Source organism: Cannabis sativa, chromosome 2 (assembly GCF_029168945.1).
Source record: "Cannabis sativa cultivar Pink pepper isolate KNU-18-1 chromosome 2, ASM2916894v1, whole genome shotgun sequence".
Classification (NCBI taxonomy): Eukaryota; Viridiplantae; Streptophyta; class Magnoliopsida; order Rosales; family Cannabaceae; genus Cannabis; species Cannabis sativa.
The window spans coordinates 69399029-69422024 of NC_083602.1; positions in this window are offsets into that span (position 1 = coordinate 69399029).

Genomic DNA, 22996 nt, shown 5'->3' on the forward strand with positions numbered 1-22996 from the left:
TTGGTCCCTGTTTCATCAGTGTTATTGGATTTACAATAATGTGATAATCAGCGATGATGTATACTTACACTTGGAGTAAGTGTTATGTTCTTTTCAGGACATTAGTAAAGTATACTAGTTTCAAATGTATGGAGTATACATTGGACTGGACCGATATTGCAACTAAGTTAAGATATTACAAACTTACCGTTATATATATCTTTCCAATTCAATATCAGTAGTTGATCTTAAGATTAAAAGAATCTAAATCCTGATATGCTTAGGCTCAACTCAGGAGTACTATTCATGTTCTTTGATTTATTAGTTAAGCCTACTTTTAGGTCAGGTGATACGTATATTTTGGGAACATGATAGTATGATTGAGTGGGAGTGCTGAACATAAATATGAAATCTATAGCTTTTACTGGTGTATAGAAGTAAAGTAATGATTCCCTTCGAGCTTAGCAAATAGAAGTAAATGGATGAGCTCTTGTTTAACTGACTAATTATTAGATCACTAAACACCATTTACAGGTAGCTAAGTGTTTTAAGGGGCAAAATACATTGAGGGGTGAGAACGGTAAAGAAATCCCATCTTGATGTAGATCATCTATATAGAGGATCTTTAAATCACAATAAGATTATAACAATGGTTAAATAAGATAGCATATTGATATCGTGAAACATATAATATGCTCTATATAAGTCTGAGAGTGCAATTCTAAGTTCAAAGAGTGGATTCAACGAAGAAGTAATAAGTAGGAATTTACTTGGTAAATTTGGTTCACTTATTGGAAGCTCAGCTTATATATCCGTGGTCCCCATTCTAGTTGAGAACATTCTGCTTGTAAGACTCATTAATTGATTCGTGATTGATCAATTATAATTCTAAAGTTAGAATGTGTCTAATTTTATGAATTTTCACTAAGCAGGGGTGAAATTGTAAAGAAAAGAGTTTTAAGGTTTATTTATTTATTAATGGACTTTATATGTCTAATTAATAATTAAATTAAATGACAATATTATTTAATAATCTATTTTAGTTATTAAATAATTAGTTTTGGCATTTAAAAGGTTAGAATTGGAAAATTGGCGTTTTTGAGAAAATAGAAATAAAATTTGATATAACTGCAAAATCAAGTGGGGCCCACTACTACACCTTGGCCGACACCTTATTGTGGAGTTTCAAATTGATTTTTTCATTATTTTAATGTCAAATAATTCCTAACCTAAACCTAGTAGTTGCCTATAAATAGAAAGTGATGGCTCAATCAAATTATAAGTTTTCACAAGCCTTTATGACAGAAATTTCTCTCTTCAGAAAAACTGAGCCTTCCCCACTTTCTATACTTCGCCGAAACCCTCTCTTCTCTTTTACCTTCATCAATTTCGACCCTAGTGAAAGAGTAAGTGCCCACACACAGCAAGTAGTAACTCAATCATAGATTGGAAGACTGTGAAGGATCAAACTTGAAAAAGAAGGACATTTGGGCTCAGATCTTGATTATACTCTGCTACAAAAAGGATACAAGGGTTAGAGATCTGAGCGGAAGGAGACATTAATTCCGCTGCATCAATGTAAGGTTTTCTTAACTTTATATGTGTTTAATTTATCGTTTTAGAAAGTTCATATTTAGGGTGTTTAAACAACATACTTGTGAGTAGATCTAAGATCCTGGTAAAATAAATTCCAACAACTGGCCTCAGAGCCATGGTAATTGATTTACTTGCATGAAATTTGGACTTTAAAACGATTGTTTATTATTTGGATGGTTTCATGTTGTATTGAGTGTTATATGATGATTGATTGATGTTTGTGAATTTTCGTGAAAAATAATTGAAATTTTGTTTCTGGAATTATTTTTATTGGATAGTATGGAAAAAATTAAGCAAGTTACTTTTTTACAGAACTCAATTTCGATTTAATTTGAATTAGTTATGATTTTTTGAAGATTCGAAAAAATATAAGGGGGCTGTGCACTCACACGCGCGCGCGGATTCAGACAAAAATCTTGTCTGAATTCTTCATCCGCGCGCGGACCTCTTTTGGTGCCTCCCTACGCGCGCACATACCCTGCAAGCTCCCCTATTTTGCCGAGGTTTCTCGGCTGTCACCAGGGAGCACGCGCGCGGACAGTATGCTTGGCATATTGTCCGTACAGCTCCCAAAATTTTCGTTTTTCTTCGTTTTTTCATGCTTTTTCATGGAATTAACTTCCGATTTATTGTGTAGTTTTGTATTTATAGATTTACTATTCCTAATTCAACTCTAATTATCATAATGAATTAATTTAATATATTTTTTTAATTAAATTCATGATATTAGTGTAATTTGAATTTGAAATTAGTAAATATCTATCATTTTGCTTAATTATTTATCTTATTTTTAAATTTGATTATATTTTATCTTATTTTTAAATTTAAGGTCAGATATTAAACCCTTTTTTTTAAAATTAATTTTTTTTTTTTAATATTTTGACCTTATTTAAATTTAAAATAAGATAACTATAATCATGTAATTTTAAATAGATGTAAGATATTTTGCTAACTTTTAAATTTTGTTATTTTATTTATTCAAATTAAATTTAAAATCTGAAAAAGATATTTAATTATCTTTTCTAATTTTTATTTAATTTTTATTTATAAAATAACATTTAATTTTTAAAAGTAGTTAGCAAATTTTGAAATGATATTTAGGTTAGTTGAAACTTAATTTTTCAAAATTGTAGGTTTAATTTTAATTTTAAATATTTTTTTAATAATTTCGAAATTTAAATAAATAAATATTTTTTTTATTTTCGAAAATTAAATTTTAATTTTAGTTTTTATTTTTCGAAAAATAAATTAATATTATTTTTTATTTTATTTTTTTTAAATAAAATATTTATTTTATTTATTTATTTAATTATTTTAATTTTCGAAATTTATTTATTTAAAATTAAATAAATCCTACTTCCAACTATCCAGCTAACCTTGTTGCTGGAGTATGTGTTTTTAGCTTGTGTGTAAGTTTTCAAAACCTATTATTACTTGATTGCAAATAGCCATGGTTAACTTGTTGACAGATCCAATGATCTGATTTTAACTCATGGCTCCCTTGGTCAAGTTAATAATTTGTAACAAGTAAATTTTACAATCTTCATTCATCTGTGTATGACCTAGCAACATGATAGGACCCATCCAAAGTGTGCCTGTGTGAGCCTATATATTTTTGTTTTAATATAGATGCATATAGGTTGTTGCTAAATAAAATGTCACACCATGATAGATTTTATTTAGGTCCATTTAGTTATTGGACCTATTCAATTAATAACAGTTATTCATTTTAAGGTTAAATTCCTCTCTTTTGGGCCTTGTGTGAGAGTTGGGAGCCATAGAAGTGGGTACGACATACTGAACCCAGAACCCACTCACATGAACTACCTCAATTGTGAAGGCCCATTTGCCTGAATTGAATAACTGTACTAGGTTAATTATATTAGTTTGACCTAATAAAATTGAATTAGCAACATAATTAACTTTTAAAATATATGAAATTTATTTTCATTTTAATATTTTAAAGTTAATTTTAAGAAAAACACCTTTAGTTTTAGATATTATTTCTAGACAAAACTATTTGTATTTTTCTATTAAATATAGAATTTTAACTAACTAGATTCTTTCTGGAGCTTAAATCAGTTATATCAACTGATTTTTCATATCTAACTTAAATATGAATATTTGATTTAAAATTTAAATCAAGTTGAGGAATCCTAGGAATTAGTTATTAAAGATTCTTAAGATATTTTTTAAGTTAATATCTTTTCGAATATTAACTTAAAATTGAATATTTTAGATATTTTTTAGGTTAATATCTTTTCGAATATTAACTTAAAAAGATATCTTCAAATTAAGTGGTTATAACTTAATTTTTGATATTTAATTAAATGTAAATTTGAAATTATTTAAGTTTTAGATTTTTTCTATAAAACTTAAATTAGATAGTTTTTCAAATTTTTGTTGAAAAGATACTTAGTCAAATAAGATATTTTCTAGATAGTAATTTCTAGACTACTTATTATTTCTAATATTTAAATAGGAAAATATTATACTTTGTGAAATTAATTATTTAAATAATTAATTTTGGTACAATTTTATTAAGTATATTTTTCCTAGTATTAAACTAGAAATTAATAATTAAGTCTTCTCTACACTTAATTATTTATTTCTTGAATTTAATACATTTAATTAACTTGAAAAATTTAAATATCTAAGTTGATTTTCATCATGATACTGAAACATTTATTTATTTTTCATGACACTTAATTAAATAGAAAATTATTTTTAGGTTGAAATTTAATTTTTCAACTTAAATTTAAATAATTTTCAATATATATTTTTTCTTTATTTTCTTAATCAATTTCGAAAAATTGCATTTATTTATGCAATATTTTTCGAATTTATCTTGAAAAATAGATTGAGTTGTAAATTAATTATTTATTTTAATTAATTCTTAGGCCAACTTAAATCAATGATTTTTTCATGTATTGATTAATTTACAATAAAAGAAATTTAAAAAATATATATATATTATTAGAAATTGAATTAATTAGTCAAAAGAAAATCTAGATAGGTGATATTTTTGCTTGAAGTATTTCTTTTCTATTTTTATTATTTTTTCGAAAATTGTATAGTTTTTATACTTTAAATTTTCGAACTCAATAAATATATTCTCAAAGGAAATTTTTAAGTTGCTAATTATTTAATTTAATTCAACTTAAATTAATTTCCTTAATATTTATATTTAAGATTATTACTAAGATGGAAATAATAAATTTTATTTCAATCACCATCTAAGTATAATTTTATAAATACTATATTAAATTCTTATTTTTGAATTTTAATTCTAAATTTCGAATTTAATGAGAATTTATTTATTAGAATAATAAAGAAAATACATTTTAAAGAATGAGCTTTATTATTATTAAGATATTCGATCTCCATTGTGGGTTTTACATCGCGTTTGTTTTAGTGAGTAATCCTCCCTAATAATGGAACGTTCATTAGCAATTTCCCACTGTTTAATCTCGAAACATAAGTAGTTTGTAAGTATTTTATATGGTATAGATCACCCTAATGGTGGCGACCATATTTGACTGGCAAATTGCGAAACAATGGTAGTAGCTCATAAGATAGAATAGCCTTGACTCTCGCTTAAACGGGACAACGTTGGATTCCAATCTTGATCGAATAAAAGGTTGCTAGAATGTTTAACATTTTAGATGAGCTGACAACTCTATTCAATGGATGGTAGCTTTGACTCTCGCCTAAACGGGACACTGATATCAATTTGTTGAAAAACCTTAGAAATTATTTAGGATTGAATTTTTTAAGTATTTTCTCATATCATTCCTACTTGCAATGTGCTTATAATTTCTGAATTGATTTTGTGTTAAACCATTATTAATTTCTATTTGTTGATTTCTATTATTTTGTAGTATCCTGTATTATCAAAATGAATCCCATGTTATCACTGTTGACTGAAAACAAGCTGAATGGATCTAACTTTAATAAATGGAATGAGAACATTAATATTGCTCTCATAGGAGAAAGTGCCTTGTTTGTTTTAACTGAGCCGTCACCTGAAGTGTCTGGGGACAATGCTTCCAAAGCTGTGAAAGAAAAGTATGAGCGTTAGCAGAAAGCAAATGATAAAGCTCTATACTTTATGCTTTCTAGCATGGTTGACACCCTCAAAACTCGGTTTTCTAAAACTGAGAAGGCTGCTGAAGTTATGACGAAGTTAAATGAGCTATTCGGTAAGGCATCACTTCAGTCACGCTTTGAGGCGACTAAGAAGTACATTAATGCACGGATGGAACCTCATCAAAACGTGCGTGACCATGTTCTCCTAATGTCAAGTTATTTCCAAGAAGCCCAGGATCATGGTGCTGAAATGGATAGTGCTACTCAAGTAAGTCTTATCTTGAATAGCCTAACTCCAGCATTTCTACCATACACTTCAAATTATGTCATGAATAAGAAGGAAATTGACTTTCATGAATTATTCAATGACCTTCAAACTTATGAAAATTTGATTGTAGGACCCAAGAAGAAAGAGAGTAAACCTCATAATCCTGAAAATGGTAATGGGACGATGAAACCTGAAGTAAATGTTGCCTCTGCTTCGAAGCCCAAATCGAAGAAGAAGTGGAAGAACACCAAGAAGCGAACAAAAGCCATGAAGAATAAAAAGGCTGCTCCTTCTGGTGATGCTACACTTAAAGGAAAGTGTTTCTACTGCAATGAGAAAGGTCATTGGAAACCCCAATGTCCTAAACTTCTTGCAAAGAAACAAGGTATTTCTATTTATAAACTTTAAGAGTTTTAGTGAATTATTATCCAATTGGATTTATGATTCTGGACTAACTTTGTTTATTTGTTTTCTTCTTCTTATAGGCCAAGCTACTTGAACTCAGATGAGTTGGATCAGAAAGCTGGACCAAGGGTGAAATCGTCCAGATAGATGAAGCTCTTCAATTTATTTTTGAATTAATTGTTTTAGTTTAAAGATAATTTGGATTTCAAATTTTAGTTAGGGATATTTATCCCTGTTTTTCTCATATTGTTGCAATATTTTTTTTTATTAATAAAGTTTCTTTTGATTTTCGAAATTCCACAATTGCAATCTATGAGTTTGAGCTTCATTTATTTTATCTTCATCAACCATTATCACATTATATTTATATGTTTGTATGCGTAAGTGTTTTTATTATTGATGCAAATTCTATAATATTTACAACTCTTCATAGAGTTATATTAAATAAACACTAGAAACTATTTCTATGTTTATAAATAATTGTTAATTCTAATACAATTATTAAGAATTTGTTTAATAAAAGGATCTTTTGATCTGATAGGGGTGGAGAAAAGTTAAGAAAACTATGCAGTTCAACGATCTTTTATATCTAATGAACTCTGGATAGTATTCAACTTTACATAAACTCTATCACACTTAGAGAATCATGATCCTTACAACCTTTAGGGGTGGATCATAATCTCTATATACTTAGGGGTGGAGGTTATCCACAAGTACCCTATATGTATATTTTTAGGGGTGGAGTCTATTCCACAATTCCCTATGTGACACATATTTTCTTTAAACATGGAAGTAATATAATGAGTCAGCTATTATCAATATAAATCCTTGATCTTGATTGTATGTTCCATTTCGATTTTACTGCTGTAAGTAAAATTTTGATACCTTTGAAAGTTCTTTGGAAAAGTTTCACACTACTTTAATTGAGTGGGAGAATTTTAAAGTTCTATACCCATCTTCATCAGGTTGATACTTGTGATAGATACTTAAGAACACTACTGAAAAGCAAATCTAACCATTCACATGGATAGGAATAGCTTATCAGAATTATGAGAATAAGATAAAGAACTCTAGTTCAGTCCATTCGAATGACTTGAACCTAGAATTCTTAATCCTCATAAAATTTGATGGTATCTTAATTTTGATTACTTTATCTCTGGCATGTATTTTTCACTTCAAATACTAGTCTGCTATGTTGATGACTTAGTCTTAACTTAAAGTTTTAAGACTAATACAAAAGTCACAACTAGGTAACTCTCCAAACAATCAGAGGTTAAAATTATTATTTAACCAGACATCTGCTATTAAGTGGGAGCTATCTGAGATGTAATCAAATAGGGAACATTAGAAGATATTCAAGAAAGATTTATGAAAGTGATCTATATGTTAGATATTATGGAACTGTGTATCAGTTGTCCTTGTATCTCACCAACTCATTTCGAGATTTCTATGAGATGGTGCTTACTTTGGGGGTAGAGGAATTATTGAATAATAATTCAAGCTCTACCAGAGAAGAATTATAACTTTTTCTATTCGAAAATACCAGAAAGTTATATCACTGAAGAAGAGTCTACACTGTATTATCTCAATTACATATTTTAAAATATGAGAGATATGTCTTCTGTTAATTCAGAAGTACCTTAAAAAAGTAAAGATTTCAGTATCCCTTGATGAGTAAAGCATATAGTAAAAGATGTTTCATAAGTGAATTTATGAACTAGTTTCCAGAAGTTTGGGTGGATTCAAATATACTACATTTGATCTGAAGATCAAGACATCAGATTGGCCTATTTGCACAGTTTGTTTTATATTAGTGCAAGTGGGAGTTTGTTGGGTTTTATGCCCTAAATAAAACTCTTTACAATCTGATTAGTTATCAATATAAGAAATTTGAAGTGATTGATGTTTGCATGAATTTTACATGCCAATGGTTTAAATATGTTTATTACATTTACACACAAAATCAGTTAAATCCAGATCATATGTTTATTCACAATTACAGTATCGTCAACACAGTGGAATGTGATTGTGATCATATGAATCAAAAGACTTGGTCCCTGTTTCATCAGTGTTATTGGATTTACACTAATGTGATAATCAGCGATGATGTATACTTACACTTGGAGTAAGTGTTATGTTCTTTTCAGGACATTAGTAAAGTATACTAGTTTCGAATGTATGGAGTATACATTGGACTGGACCGATATTGCAACTAAGTTAAGATATTACAAACTTACCGTTATATATATCTTTCCAAGTCAATATCAGTAGTTGATCTTAAGATTAAAAGAATCTAAATCCTGATATGCTTAGGCTCAACTCAGGAGTATTATTCATGTTCTTTGATTTATTAGTTAAGCCTACTTTTAGGTCAGGGTGATACGTATATTTTGGGAACATGATAGTATGATTATGTGGGAGTGCTGAACATAAATATGGAATCTATAGCTTCTACTGGTGTATAGAAGTAAAGTGATGATTCCCTTCGAGCTTAGCAAATAGAAGTAAATGGATGAGCTCTTGTTTAACTGACTAATTATTAGATCACTAAACACCATTTACAGGTAGCTAAGTGTTTTAGGGGGCAAAATACATTGAGGGGTGAGAACGGTAAAGAAATCCCATCTCGATGTAGATCATCTATATAGAGGATCTTTAAATCACAATAAGATTATAACAATGGTTAAATGAGATAGCATATTGATATCGTGAAACATATAATATGCTCTATATAAGTCTGAGAGTGCAATTCTAAGTTCTAAGAGTGGATTCAACGAAGAATTAATAAGTAGGAATTTACTTGGTAAATTTGGTTCACTTATTGGAAGCTCAGCATATAGATCCATGGTCCCCATTCTAGTTGAGAACATTCTGCTTGTAAGACTCATTAATTGATTCATGATTGATCAATTATAATTCTAAAGTTAGACTATGTCTAATTTTATGAATTTTCACTAAGCAGGGATGAAATTGTAAAGAAAAGAGTTTCTATGTTTATTTATTTATTAATGGACTTTATTGTTGGAAATTATTTTACCAGGATCTTAGATCTACTCACAAGTATGTTTATTAACATCCTAAATAAGAACTTTCTAAAACGATAAATTAAACACATATAAAGTTTAAGAAACCTTACATTGGGTGCAGCGGAATATAATGACTCCTTCCGTTCAGATATCTAGCCCTTGATTCCTTTCTGTAGCAGAGCATTATCAATATCTGAACCTGGATCTCTTTCTCTGAATCTTTGATGCTGAATCTCCTTTGCTGATGATCTTTCTTCACGATCTTCCTCACTATGATTGAGGTATCACTTGATGTGTGTGGGCACTACTCTAATCACTAAGGATTTCGAAATTCTAAGGAAGAAGAGAGAGAGTGGTCAGCTAAAGATAGGGAGAGAGAAGGCTCAGTTTTTTCTGATTCAGAAAGTCTGAAGAAAAGTGTAATTTTCCTGAAGCCTTCACTATCTATTTATAGCATTCCACTAGGGTTAGATTTGAATTATATGGCATTAAAATAATGAAAAAATCAATTTAAAATATACATATAGGTGGCCGACCATACATAAGTGGATTGGGCCTTGGGTTTTGCAATTTTGCAATTTTACCACCTTTTGTATCTGATTTTCTCAAAAATGCCAATTTCCTAATTCAAACATTTAAATGCCAATTCTAACTATTTAATAACTATAAATAATTATTAAATAATATTGTCATTTATCATATTTATTAATTGAACCATACAAAGTATCATAATTAACAAATATGCCCCTATAAACTCTTTCTTTACAATTTCGCCCTTACTTAGTGAAAAATTCACAAAAAGACAAAGTCTAATTTGAGAATTATAATTGATTAATCAAAACCAATTACATGAGTCTTACAAGCAATATTATCTCAACTAGTGGGGGGACCATGGGTCTATATAACCAAGCTTCCAATAAGTAGATCAAGAATTTAGCACTAAAATTCACTAACTTATTAATTCTTCGTTGAATCCACGCATAGAACTTAGAATTGCACTCTCAGTTATATAGAATGCTCTATATGTTCCACCATATAGACACATCATTAGTTATCCATTGTTCTAATCCTAATTTGATCAATGATCCTCTATATGAATGATCTACACTGTAAAGGGATTAAATTACCGTTACACCCTACAATGTATTTATTCTTTAAAACACTTGACCCCGTATAAATGATATTTCAGCTAATGTGAAATGAGTACTCCACCATTTATATTCGTTTGGTCAAGCTCGAAGGAGATCATCCTTTGCTTACTATTCGCCAGATAAAAGCTATAGATTCCATGTTTATGATAGCGCTCCCACTCAATTGCACTACCGTGTTCCCAAAAAGTACGTATCACCCTCACCAAAAGGTAGGCTTAACTAACAATTCAAGGAACACGAATAGCCTTTCAAGATTGAGCCTAATCATAACAGGATTAAGATCATTTGATCTAGGATCAACTAGGCGATATTGACTTGAATAGATTTTACGGTAAGTTTAATTAAATCTAAGTCAAAGTTCAATATCGGTCCCTTCCGATGCATACTCCATGCATCCAACTGAAACTTTACTTTAACCAATGTTCTGGAAAGAACATAGCACTTCTCCAAATGCAAGTAAACTCTGTTGTAGATTATCATATCAGTAAAACCCTGTGTCTGATAAATCTAGGAAACTTTATTCACATAGTCATGTTTACTTTCCAATGTGTTGACGGCACAATAAACAGGATCAAGTATGTGAAAAGGGTTTCATATGAATTCATACATTATGTACATATAATCATGAAATAAATCATGTGAACCATGCAACATTAAATGTTATTTCTGATCTATATTAATAAGTAAATCTGATTATATTGAAATGAGTTTTATTTAGGGCATAAAACCCAACAAACTCCCACTTGCACTAATATAAAACAAAAAGTGCGTTTCAAATAATCTCAACACCTTGATATACAAATCAAGTGTAGTAGTAGTAATCTCCTCGTAATAGGATCTGAAAGGTTGAATTAACCACAACCTTTTCTCCACCATTACTCTTCCTTAATCACAAAATCATTGATAATGTGAAATTCCTCTCTATATGTCTACTCTCTTGGGATACTGGATTCTATACCTTTGGCAACTACTTTTGGTTAATCAGGAAATTAACACTAGTAGTTTAAGGCAATTTGGAATGGTGCCAAAGATGTATAGAACTTTCCTTAGACTGAATAAGTACCTTTCCCGCAGCTTTAACATTCGCCTCTCTACTAGACCTAGAGACTTCGAGATAGGTTTTTACACTTCTCCAAAATCACTATTCCACCCCCAGAGTAACCACCATCTTATCAGAAAGATTTACTAGCACAAAGGCAAATTTCGAAATCTGATATGGTGTAGTCTAAGAGTTTTAAACACACCCTTATAGACTAACATATAGTTCCTCTTCTTAATCTTGAAATTTACTTGATTGTCTTCCACTCATTACTCCCACTCAACAGCAGGTGTCTGGTCTAAGGCATACAAAAGCATATCTAAGACCTCTCACTGTTGATATAAGAAATTCTTTCATGGCTTTATCTTTTCTGGAATAGTTGAAACTTTTCCTTAGATAAATAAAATCTATACCTTAGAAGTTGTGAAGCTTCTATAGATTGCCATTAGAAAGAAAATGCTTTAGCATCTTACTAAAGTAAGTTGCTTGCATTAGAGTAAGTAATTACCAGGTATACCACAAGCCATAGGTTTAGATAAACTCAAACCTATAATACTAGGAACAGGAAGTTTTGTTAAGTCCATTGAATAGACTTATAAACGAAATTTCCTTTTATGTCCTTGTAATAGAAAACTTTAGGTTATTCCATGTGAATGGATTAAACCATAGTTCTATTGGCTTTTCTTCTTAGTTTCTTATCTTGACAATCCATTACTTGTTTAAACTCACAATGGATTTTAATCACTAGTGTCTCCCAAGTCATAAGAAGGTGAATTCCTAGAAACTCTCCCACTACAACAAGGCACCGTGAATTATGTCTAAGAAAACTAAATGGTATTAACCTCTTTGGTTGTGACAAGACAACAGAGGCAGTGGGATCATCATACGTTATATAAGATGATAGAACACTTTTGGAATCAAGAATTAAATATCTCCTTTATTTGCTACTTGTTTTTCAGACTTAGTCATTTTCTTAGAAAAGTAGTATTTGTTTGAACAAACACTTTCTTATCTATTGACTATGGGATGGTCCACCCCTAATCACTTAGAATAGCTAACAAACCATGGTTAACAGTTCTAGCCTTTCTTAAGATTTTGATTAGGTCATCCATGAATCTAGTAATGATTTACACGAAGTATACAACCATTACATCATTCTGAAATTGTATTACCATAGAAGGATTTAGGCAACGACTAGTAACTAATCATCAACATGCAACTCGAAATTTCTGGGGAGGTAAGTTTGGATATAATTCAAAAATCAATTTAATGATCTTTGAACTGCATATCTACTAACTATCTCCACCCCTATCAGTTCGCAAGATCTTTAACCACTTACCTTAATGGTTTTAACCATTGCTAGATATTAATGAAATTTTTCAAACATTTCAAATTTCTTTGCTAAAAGGTATAATCTAGAGTGATCGTTTTAAGAATACAACGAAAAACTCATATCCACCCCTGAATGTACATCCATCTGCGAATGAGATGAACTACTTTCAGTGGATATAGGCATATTAACTCTTTGCAGAGATTGATCTTGTCAAATCCACTATGAACAAGATACAAATGCCATAGATTAAGAAAAATGTGGTTGTGTCGTTTTGATGACTTAGGTATAGTTACATCAAAGAGTTCTTAGAATACTGCAAGTGGATCCTGGTCACAGAATACCTAACTCATATTCCATACAGTTTTAATCCATTAATAAAAGATGGATATTAAACACTTGAGAAAGTGTAAGCTTGTATTGTATTCGGAATTAGAAATATAAGAAAATTTCTGTTTGGATTCTAAAATTAAAGTCAAAGACTTAAATTCAACCAAATATAATGAGTAATTCTTTCTTGGACCAGCACTACTAATATAACTCTAAGTCTGATTTGCCCATACAAGTAGGAGATTTCTAAGATTGAGGATTTATATCAATTGGGAATAGAATTTCGGGATTATAATCATAAGCGTCATTTAATTTCTTAAGAGAAAATATAATGACATGAAATGATTTATATCCATTCATCCAATGATATATTATGAAGCTAATTCGAAATGAATAAGCTAAGAGGAATTAGGATAATTTCATTTATAAATAAGAATCCAACGATGCTTCGATTAGCGAAAGACATAGTAATCTTATTTATGTAATCTTCTTGTTTCATATTGTAAAAATACTAGTCTAAGGTGTCATCAATTGATGAACAGCTAGATGTTGCATATACAATATTTATCTTTCGAGATCTTACACTATTATGTATGTCTAATGGTGAAAATCCATTAGGGATTTATCTCATTAGAAAAACAAACATGTTAGACCAACAATGAAGATTCGAAATTAAACTACAACTTAATAACAGAAAATAACATGGTTCAATATAAATTCATACACAATTCAGAAATTATAAACATATAGCAAGTAGGAATGACAAGTGAAAATACTAAAACTTACAATCCTAAATAATTTCCAAGGTTTTTCAACAAGCGATACGATTAATCCCGTTTAGGCGAGAGTCAAAGCATCATCCATTGAATGAGTTGCCGCCTCATCTAAAATGATAACCATTCTAGCAACCTTTTATTCGATCAAGATTGGAATTCAACGTTGTCCCGTTTAGGCGAGAGTCAAGGCAATTCTATCTTATGAGCTTCCACCATTGTTTCATAATTTGCAAGTCAAGTATGGTCGCCACCATTAGGGTGATCCATACCATACAAAACACTTACAAACTACTTATCATGCGAGGTTAAACGGTGCGAAATTGCTAATGAACGTTCCTCCATTAGGGAGGATTACTCACTAAAACAAACGCGGTGTAAAACCCACAATGGAGATCGAATGTCTCTTGATAATAAAGCTCATTATTTAAAAAGAGTTGTATTTTCTTTTATTCTCTTTATTTATTCTATTTATTTTAAATATATATTTATTTAATTAAAATTTCCAATTTAGAATGAAAAATTCTAAATATAAATTTTAATTTAATATTTAATAAATTTTACTTAGATGGATATGAAAATAACATGAATTATTTCCATCTTAGTAATAATTTCCAATAAATATTTAGAAAAAATATTTAAGTTGTTACAAAATTAATTTAAATTAATTTACAACTCAAATTTAATTTTCTATAAATATATATTGCATTTCGAAAAATTAAAGTATATAAGAATACAATTTTCGAAAAATGCATATTAAAATAAAAAATAAATCCTGGAAAAATTATTCTAATTTAATGTGGGCCCAAAATTAATTAATAAAATTAATTTACAACAAAAAATATAATTTTCCTATTTAATTAAATATATAAGAAAAATTTCAAATATTTAAGTATGATGATGAAAATCAACTTAAATATTAATTTTCTATTTAATTAAATACACTAAAAAAAAATACTTCAAGCAAAAATATCACCTATCTAGATTTTCCTTTGACTAATTAATTCAATTTCTAATAATATACTTTAATTCAATTTATTTTAAATTAATCAATAAATGAAAAAATCATTGATTTAAGTTGATCCAAGAATTAATTAAAATAAATAATTAATTTACAACTTAATCTATTTTTCAAGATAAAATTCGAAATTCTAGCATTTAAGAAATGCAATTTCGAAAATTGATTAATAAAATAAAGAAAAAATATATTTTGAAAATTATTTAAATTTAGTTGAAAAATTAAATTTCAACTAAAAATAATTTTCTATTTAATTAAATGTCATGAAAAAGAAATATTTAAGTATGATGATAAAAATCAACTTAGATATTTAATTTTCAAATTAATTAAATGTATTAAATTCAAGAAATAAATAATTAAGTGTAGAGAAGGCTTAATTATTAATTTCTAGTTTAATACTAGGAAAAATATACTTAAAATAAATTGTACCAAAATTAATTAAATAATTAATTTCACAATTTATAATATTTTCCTATTTAATATTAGAAATAATAATTAGTCTAGAAATAAGCTAGAAAATATCTTATTTGACTAAGTATCTTTTCCACAAAATTTGAAAAAATATCTAATTTAGGTTGTATTAGAAAAAATCTAGAACCTAAATATTTTTCAAATTTAAATTTAATTAAATATCAAAAATTAAGTTGTAACCACTTAATTTGAAAATATTCCATTTTAAGTTAATATTCGAAAAGATATTAACTTAAAAAAAATATCTAAAGAATCTTAATAACCAATGCCTAAAATTCCTCAACTTAATTTTGAAATTTTGAATTCAAAAGATATTCAGATTTAAGTTGGTTAGTTGAAGATAACTAAATATCAACTTAAATAGGAATATTTAATGAAAAATTTAAATTAAGTTCCGTAAAGAATGTTTAGATGGTTATAATTCTATATTTAATTAAATACAAGAAAATACATATAGTTTAGCTTAGAATAAAAAATTCTTTAAACTATATTTTTCTTAAATTAATTTCAAAATAAATGAAATTAATTATGTTGCTAATCAATTTTATTAGGTTAAACTAGTGTAATTAACCTAGTACAGTCATTCAAATCAGGCAAATGGGCATTCACAATTGGGGTAGTTTGTGTGAGGGGGTGCTGGGTTCAGTATGTCGTACCCACTTCTATGGCTCCCAACTCTCACACAAGGCCCAAAAGAGAGGAATTTAACCTTAATAAGAACAACTGTTATTAATTGAATAGGCCCAAAAACTAAATGGGCCTAAATAAATTCTATCAATAACTATGATAATTTATTTTAGCAACCACAACCTATATGCATCTATAATAAAATTAAACACATAGGCTCACACAGGCACACTTTGGATGGGTCCTATCATGTTGCTAGGTCATACACAGATGAAAGAAGATTGTAAATATACCTGTTACAAATTATTAACTTGAAAAGTAACCATGGCTATTTGCAATCAAGTAATAATAGGTTTTAAAAACTTACACACAAGCTAAAACCACATACTCCTGCAACAAGGTTAGCTGGATAGTTGGAAGTAGGATTTATTTAATTTTAAATTAAATATTTAATTTCGAAAATATTTAATTAAATAATAATAATAAAAAAATCGAAAAATTTAAAAAAAATTTGAAAAATTCGAAATTTAAAAAAAAATAATTTAAAATTAAACCTACAATTTTTGAAAAATTAGGTTTCAACCAACCTAAATATCATTTCAAAAATTTGCTAACTACTTTTAAATTTTAAATGTTATTTTATAAATAAAAATTAAATAAAAAATTAGAAAAGATAAATAAATATCTTTTTCAAATTTTAAATGTAATTTAAATAAATAAAATAACAAAATTTAAAAAATTAGCAAAATATCTTACATCTATTTAAAATTACATGATTATAAATATCTTATTTTAAATTTAAATAAGGTCAAAATATCTAAAAAGATTTAAAAAAATCTTAAAAGATAAGATATTATTAAAAAAAAATATCTTAAAAGATAAGATATTTTTAAAATATCTTAAAAGATATTATAAATATCTTAAAAGATATTATAAATATCTTATAAAATCTCACCTTAAATTTAAAAAAAAAAATATAATCAAATTTAAAAATAAGATAGATTTTTTAAGCAAAAAGATAAATACTAATTCTATTCAAATTCAAATTACACTAATATCTTGAATTAAATTAAAAAAAAAATAAATTAATTCAAAATGATAATTAGAATTGAATTAGGAATAGTAATAGTATATATACAAAACCATACAAAAATTGGAAGTTAATTCCATGAAAAAGTATGAAAAATTGAAGAAAAATGAAAAAATTCGAAACTGTACGGACAATTCTGCGATCAACGAGAAAATATCAAGACAAAATTCCGATTTTGTCAAATCTTCAAAAAATCATAACTAATTCAAATAAAATCCAAATTGAGTTCTGTAAAAAGCTAACTTGCTTAATTTTTTCCATACTATCCAATAAAAATAATTCCAGAAACGAAATCACAATTATTTTTCACGAAAATTTCACAAACATCAATCAATCATCAAATAACACTCAATACAACATGATACCATCCAAAGAACATACAAACAATCGTTTTAAAGTCCAAATTTCTTGCAAGTAAATCAATTACCATGGCTCTGATACCAGTTGTTGGAAATTATTTTACCAGGATCTTAGATCTACTCACAAGTATGTTTATTAACATCCTAAATAAGAACTTTCTAAAACGATAAATTAAACACATATAAAGTTTAAGAAACCTTACATTGGGTGCAGCGGAATATAATGACTCCTTCCGTTCAGATATCTAGCCCTTGATTCCTTTTCGTAGCGAGCATTATCAATATCTGAACCTGGATCTCTTTCTCTGAATCTTTGATGCTGAATCTCCTTTGCTGATGATCTTTCTTCACGATCTTCCTCACTATGATTGAGGTATCACTTGATGTGTGTGGGCACTACTCTAATCACTAAGGATTTCGAAATTCTAAGGAAGAAGAGAGAGAGTGGTCAGCTAAAGATAGGGAGAGAGAAGGCTCAGTTTTTTCTGATTCAGAAAGTCTGAAGAAAAGTGTAATTTTCCTGAAGCCTTCACTATCTATTTATAGCATTCCACTAGGGTTAGATTTAAATTATATGGCATTAAAATAATGAAAAAATCAATTTAAAATATACATATAGGTGGCCGGCCATACATAAGTGGATTGGGCCTTGGGTTTTGCAATTTTGCAATTTTACCACCTTTTGTATCTGATTTTCTCAAAAATGCCAATTTCCTAATTCAAACATTTAAATGCCAATTCTAACTATTTAATAACTATAAATAATTATTAAATAATATTGTCATTTATCATATTTATTAATTGAACCATACAAAGTATCATAATTAACAAATATGCCCCTATAAACTCTTTCTTTACAATTTCGCCCTTACTTAGTGAAAAATTCACAAAAAGACATAGTCTAATTTGAGAATTATAATTGATTAATCAAAACCAATTACATGAGTCTTACAAGCAATATTATCTCAACTAGTGGAGGGACCATGGGTCTATATAACCAAGCTTCCAATAAGTAGATCAAGAATTTAGCACTAAAATTCACTAACTTATTAATTCTTCGTTGAATCCACGCATAGAACTTAGAATTGCACTCTCAGTTATATAGAATGCTCTATATGTTCCACCATATAGACACATCATTAGTTATCCATTGTTATAATCTTAATTTGATCAATGATCCTCTATATGAATGATCTACACTGTAAAGGGATTAAATTACCGTTACACCCTACAATGTATTTATTCCTTAAAACACTTGACCCCGTATAAATGATATTTCAGCTAATGTGAAATGAGTACTCCACCATTTATATTCGTTTGGTCAAGCTCGAAGGAGATCATCCTTTGCTTACTATTCGCCAGATAGAAGCTATAGATTCCATGTTTATGATAGCGCTCCCACTCAATTGCACTACCGTGTTCCCAAAAAGTACGTATCACCCTCACCAAAAGGTAGGCTTAACTAACAATTCAAGGAACACGAATAGCCTTTCAAGATTAAGCCTAATCATAACAGGATTAAGATCATTTGATCTAGGATCAACTAGGCGATATTGACTTGAATAGATTTTACGGTAAGTTTAATTAAATCTAAGTCAAAGTTCAATGTCGGTCCCTTCCGATGCATACTCCATGCATCCAACCTGAGCTTTACTTTAACCAATGTTCTTGAAAGAACATAGCACTTCTCCAAATGCAAGTAAACTCTGTTGTAGATTATCATATCAGTAAAACCCTGTGTCTGATAAATCTAGGAAACTTTATTCACATAGTCATGTTTACTTTCCAATGTGTTGACGGCACAATAAACAGGATCAAGTATGTGAAAAGGGTTTCAGATGAATTCATACATTATGTACATATAATCATGAAATAAATCATGTGAACCATGCAACATTAAATGTTATTTCTGATCTATATTAATAAGTAAATCTGATTATATTGAAATGAGTTTTATTTAGGGCATAAAACCCAACATTTATATGTCTAATTAATAATTAAATTAAATGACAATATTATTTAATAATCTATTTTAGTTATTAAATAATTAGTTTTGGCATTTAAAAGGTTAGAATTGGAAAATTGACGTTTTTGAGAAAATAGAAATAAAATTTGATAAAACTGCAAAATCAAGTGGGGCCCACTACTACACCTTGGCCGGCCACTTATTGTGGAGTTTCAAATTGATTTTTTCATTACTTTAATGCCAAATAATTCCTAACCTAAACCTAGTAGTTGCCTATAAATAGAAAGTGATGGCTCAGTCAAATTATAAGTTTTCACAAGCTTTTCTGACAGAAATTTCTCTCTTCAGAAAAACTGAGCCTTCCCCACTTTCTATACTTGGCCGAAACCCTCTCTTCTCTTTTCCCTTCATCAATTTCGACCCTAGTGAAAGAGTAAGTGCCCACACACAGCAAGCAGTAACTCAATCATAGATTGGAAGACTGTGAAGGATCAAACTTGAAGAAGAAGGACATTCGGGCTCAGATCTTGATTATACTCTGCTACAGAAAGGATACAAGGGTTAGAGATCTGAGCGGAAGGAGACATTAATTCCGCTGCATCAATGTAAGGTCTTCTTAACTTTATATGTGTTTAATTTATCGTTTTAGAAAGTTCATATTTAGGGTGTTTAAACAACATACTTGTGAGTAGATCTAAGATCCTGGTAAAATAAATTCCAACACGCTGATCATAGGTATGGAATCTATAGCTTCTATAAGTATTTAGAAGTGAAACGATGATTTCCTTCGAGCTTGGCCGAATAGAGACAAATGATTGAGGCCTCATTTCAGTAATTATATTAGTTTACTGAAGTATCATTTATATGTAGCTAAGTGTTTTAAGGATAAAATACATTGAAGGGTAGAACGGTAAATTTGTCCATATTCAGTGTAAATCATCTATAGAGGATCTTTGACTATTAAGATTGTAACAATGGATAATTAACGTATCTATATCGTGATACATATAGAGCGTTCTATATAATTAAGAATGCTATTCAATTCTAAATCTATAGTGGCGCAAGGCAGAATTAATAAGTTAAAGAATTTACTTGGTAAATTTTAGATCTACTTATTGAAAGCTCGGTTATATAGGCCCATGGTCCCCTCACTAGTTGAGATAATAATGCTTTCAAACTCAGTTAATTGATTTTAATTAATCAATTATAATTCTAAAATTAGACTATATCTTATTTGTGAATTTTCACTAAGCAATGGCTTAATTGTGGAAAAAAAAAGAAGTTTTGAGGTCAATTTGTTAATTAAGAGACTTTGTATGGTCTAATTAATAAATAATATAAATGACAATTTTATTTGATAATTAATTATAATTATTAAATAAATAGTTTTGGCATTTATAGGATTGAATTAAAAAAATATGGTATTATTGAAAGAAGAATAAGTGGTTGAAAAAAGTGACAAAATTATAACTAGAGATTGGTCATTTGTATTGGTCGACCCTAGTGTTGAATTTTTTCCCAATATTTTATTATTTTTTAATCCATATAATTCAGCCCTAAGCCCTAGTTAAAACACTATAAAAGGAACATGATGCTCTCATCTCATCCTCTTGTCAACTTGACTATTCAACCTACCAATTCTAGTTTTCACTCTCTGACAACTTGTAGAAGAGAGACACCTTTAATATTGATTTCAAACCTCCTTCATTGTTCAAATCTCCTCTTGTCAACTTGACTATTCAACCTACCAAATCTAGTTTTCACTCTAACTGACAACTAGTAGATGAGAGACACATTCAATAGTGATTTCAAACCTCCTTCATTGTTCATTCAATTTGAAACCTTGAGTGAAAAAGTTTCATGCCTACACATAGCAAGTCAAGTACTCAATCATAGTGAGTAAGACGGTGGTAACCAAACCCGAATGAGAAAAAGAGATCCAGGTTCAGATCTTGATAATGCTCTACGATAGAAAAGAATCAAGGGCTAGAGATCTTGAACGGAATGAGTCATTATATTCCGCTACAACCAATGTAAAATTTTTTTAAACCCTTATGTGTTTAATTTTATTGTTTTAGAGATATTCATATTTAGGATGTTAATCAACATACTTGTTAGTAAATCTAGATCCTGGTAAAATATTCCCAACATATAGAACACTCTCCATGTTCCACGATATAGATACGCTATGAATTATCCATTGTTATAGTCCTAATAATCAATAATCCTCTATAAATGATCTACATCGAGTATGGATAAATTTACCGTTCCACCATTCAATGTATTTTAGCTACCTATAAATGATATTTCAGTAAATTAATACAATTACTGAAATGAGTACTCTGCCATTTATCTCTATTAAGCCAAGCTCGAAGAAAATTATCATTTCACTTCTATTTATTTATAGAGGTTATAGATTTTGTATCCATGATTAGCACTCTCACTCAACTGAACTACCATGTCCTTAATTTGTATGTCACGAGAAGAATCAATTGGTCGACTTTAACGAACAAATTGAAGAACATAAATAATACAACTGAACTAGAACCTAACCATCTCAGGATTGAGATCATTTGATCTAAGATCAACTAGGTGATATTGTTTTATATAGATATTACGATAAATTTATGATATCTTATCCAAGTTAAAACTAATTAAGCAATTTAAAAAATTATTTATTTATTATTAAAAAATCCATTTAGATATAAGAAAATACATTAAAAATTCAATTTTTGTGAAAATTAAATATTACAAGAACAACTTTGAGTCTATTTTATTTTCTCTAACATTCTAAATTTGTTTAAGTAAACATAACACTTTTTCTAGTTTAATTTATAACTTTTTTCTAAAATAAGTTTATATTTTTGCTAAATTTTTAATAATTTTTAAAATATGAATTTATAAATATAAATAATCTTGATTTTTTATTCAAAAAAACTCGCTTAAATCATTTGTTGGATTTCAACAATTTTGATTTGATTTTGTAAGATAAGTGTTTGTAAATAAAAAAAAAATTCAAAATATTTTTTTAGGAATAATTTAAATTTTTTAAGTAAATTTACTATTTTTTTTAATAATTTAATAATTTATTTTTTTTTTTGGAAAATAAATTTAATATTTTTATTAAATTTTATATAATTTTTTTTCAAAATTAATAAAACATTATAATTTTTAAAAGAGGTTAAACTTTTATTTGGGCAAAAATTTAGGGGATAAATATATTAATTTTTAACAATAAAAGAAACAGAAATTAACAAAAAAAATATAATTATGTAACTATTATATTTTAGAAAAAATTATAACAAGTCATTTATTTTAAGAGGCATGATCAAGCATTGCTGAAAATTCAGGGGACAGCAGATTATTCTTATATTTAGATATTTAACATATATATATAAAAAAATAAAAAAAAGATAAATAAATAAAAAAGAAGAAAAGTAGTGTGAAAAAAAAAAAAAAAAGAACAAGAGAAGCTAACT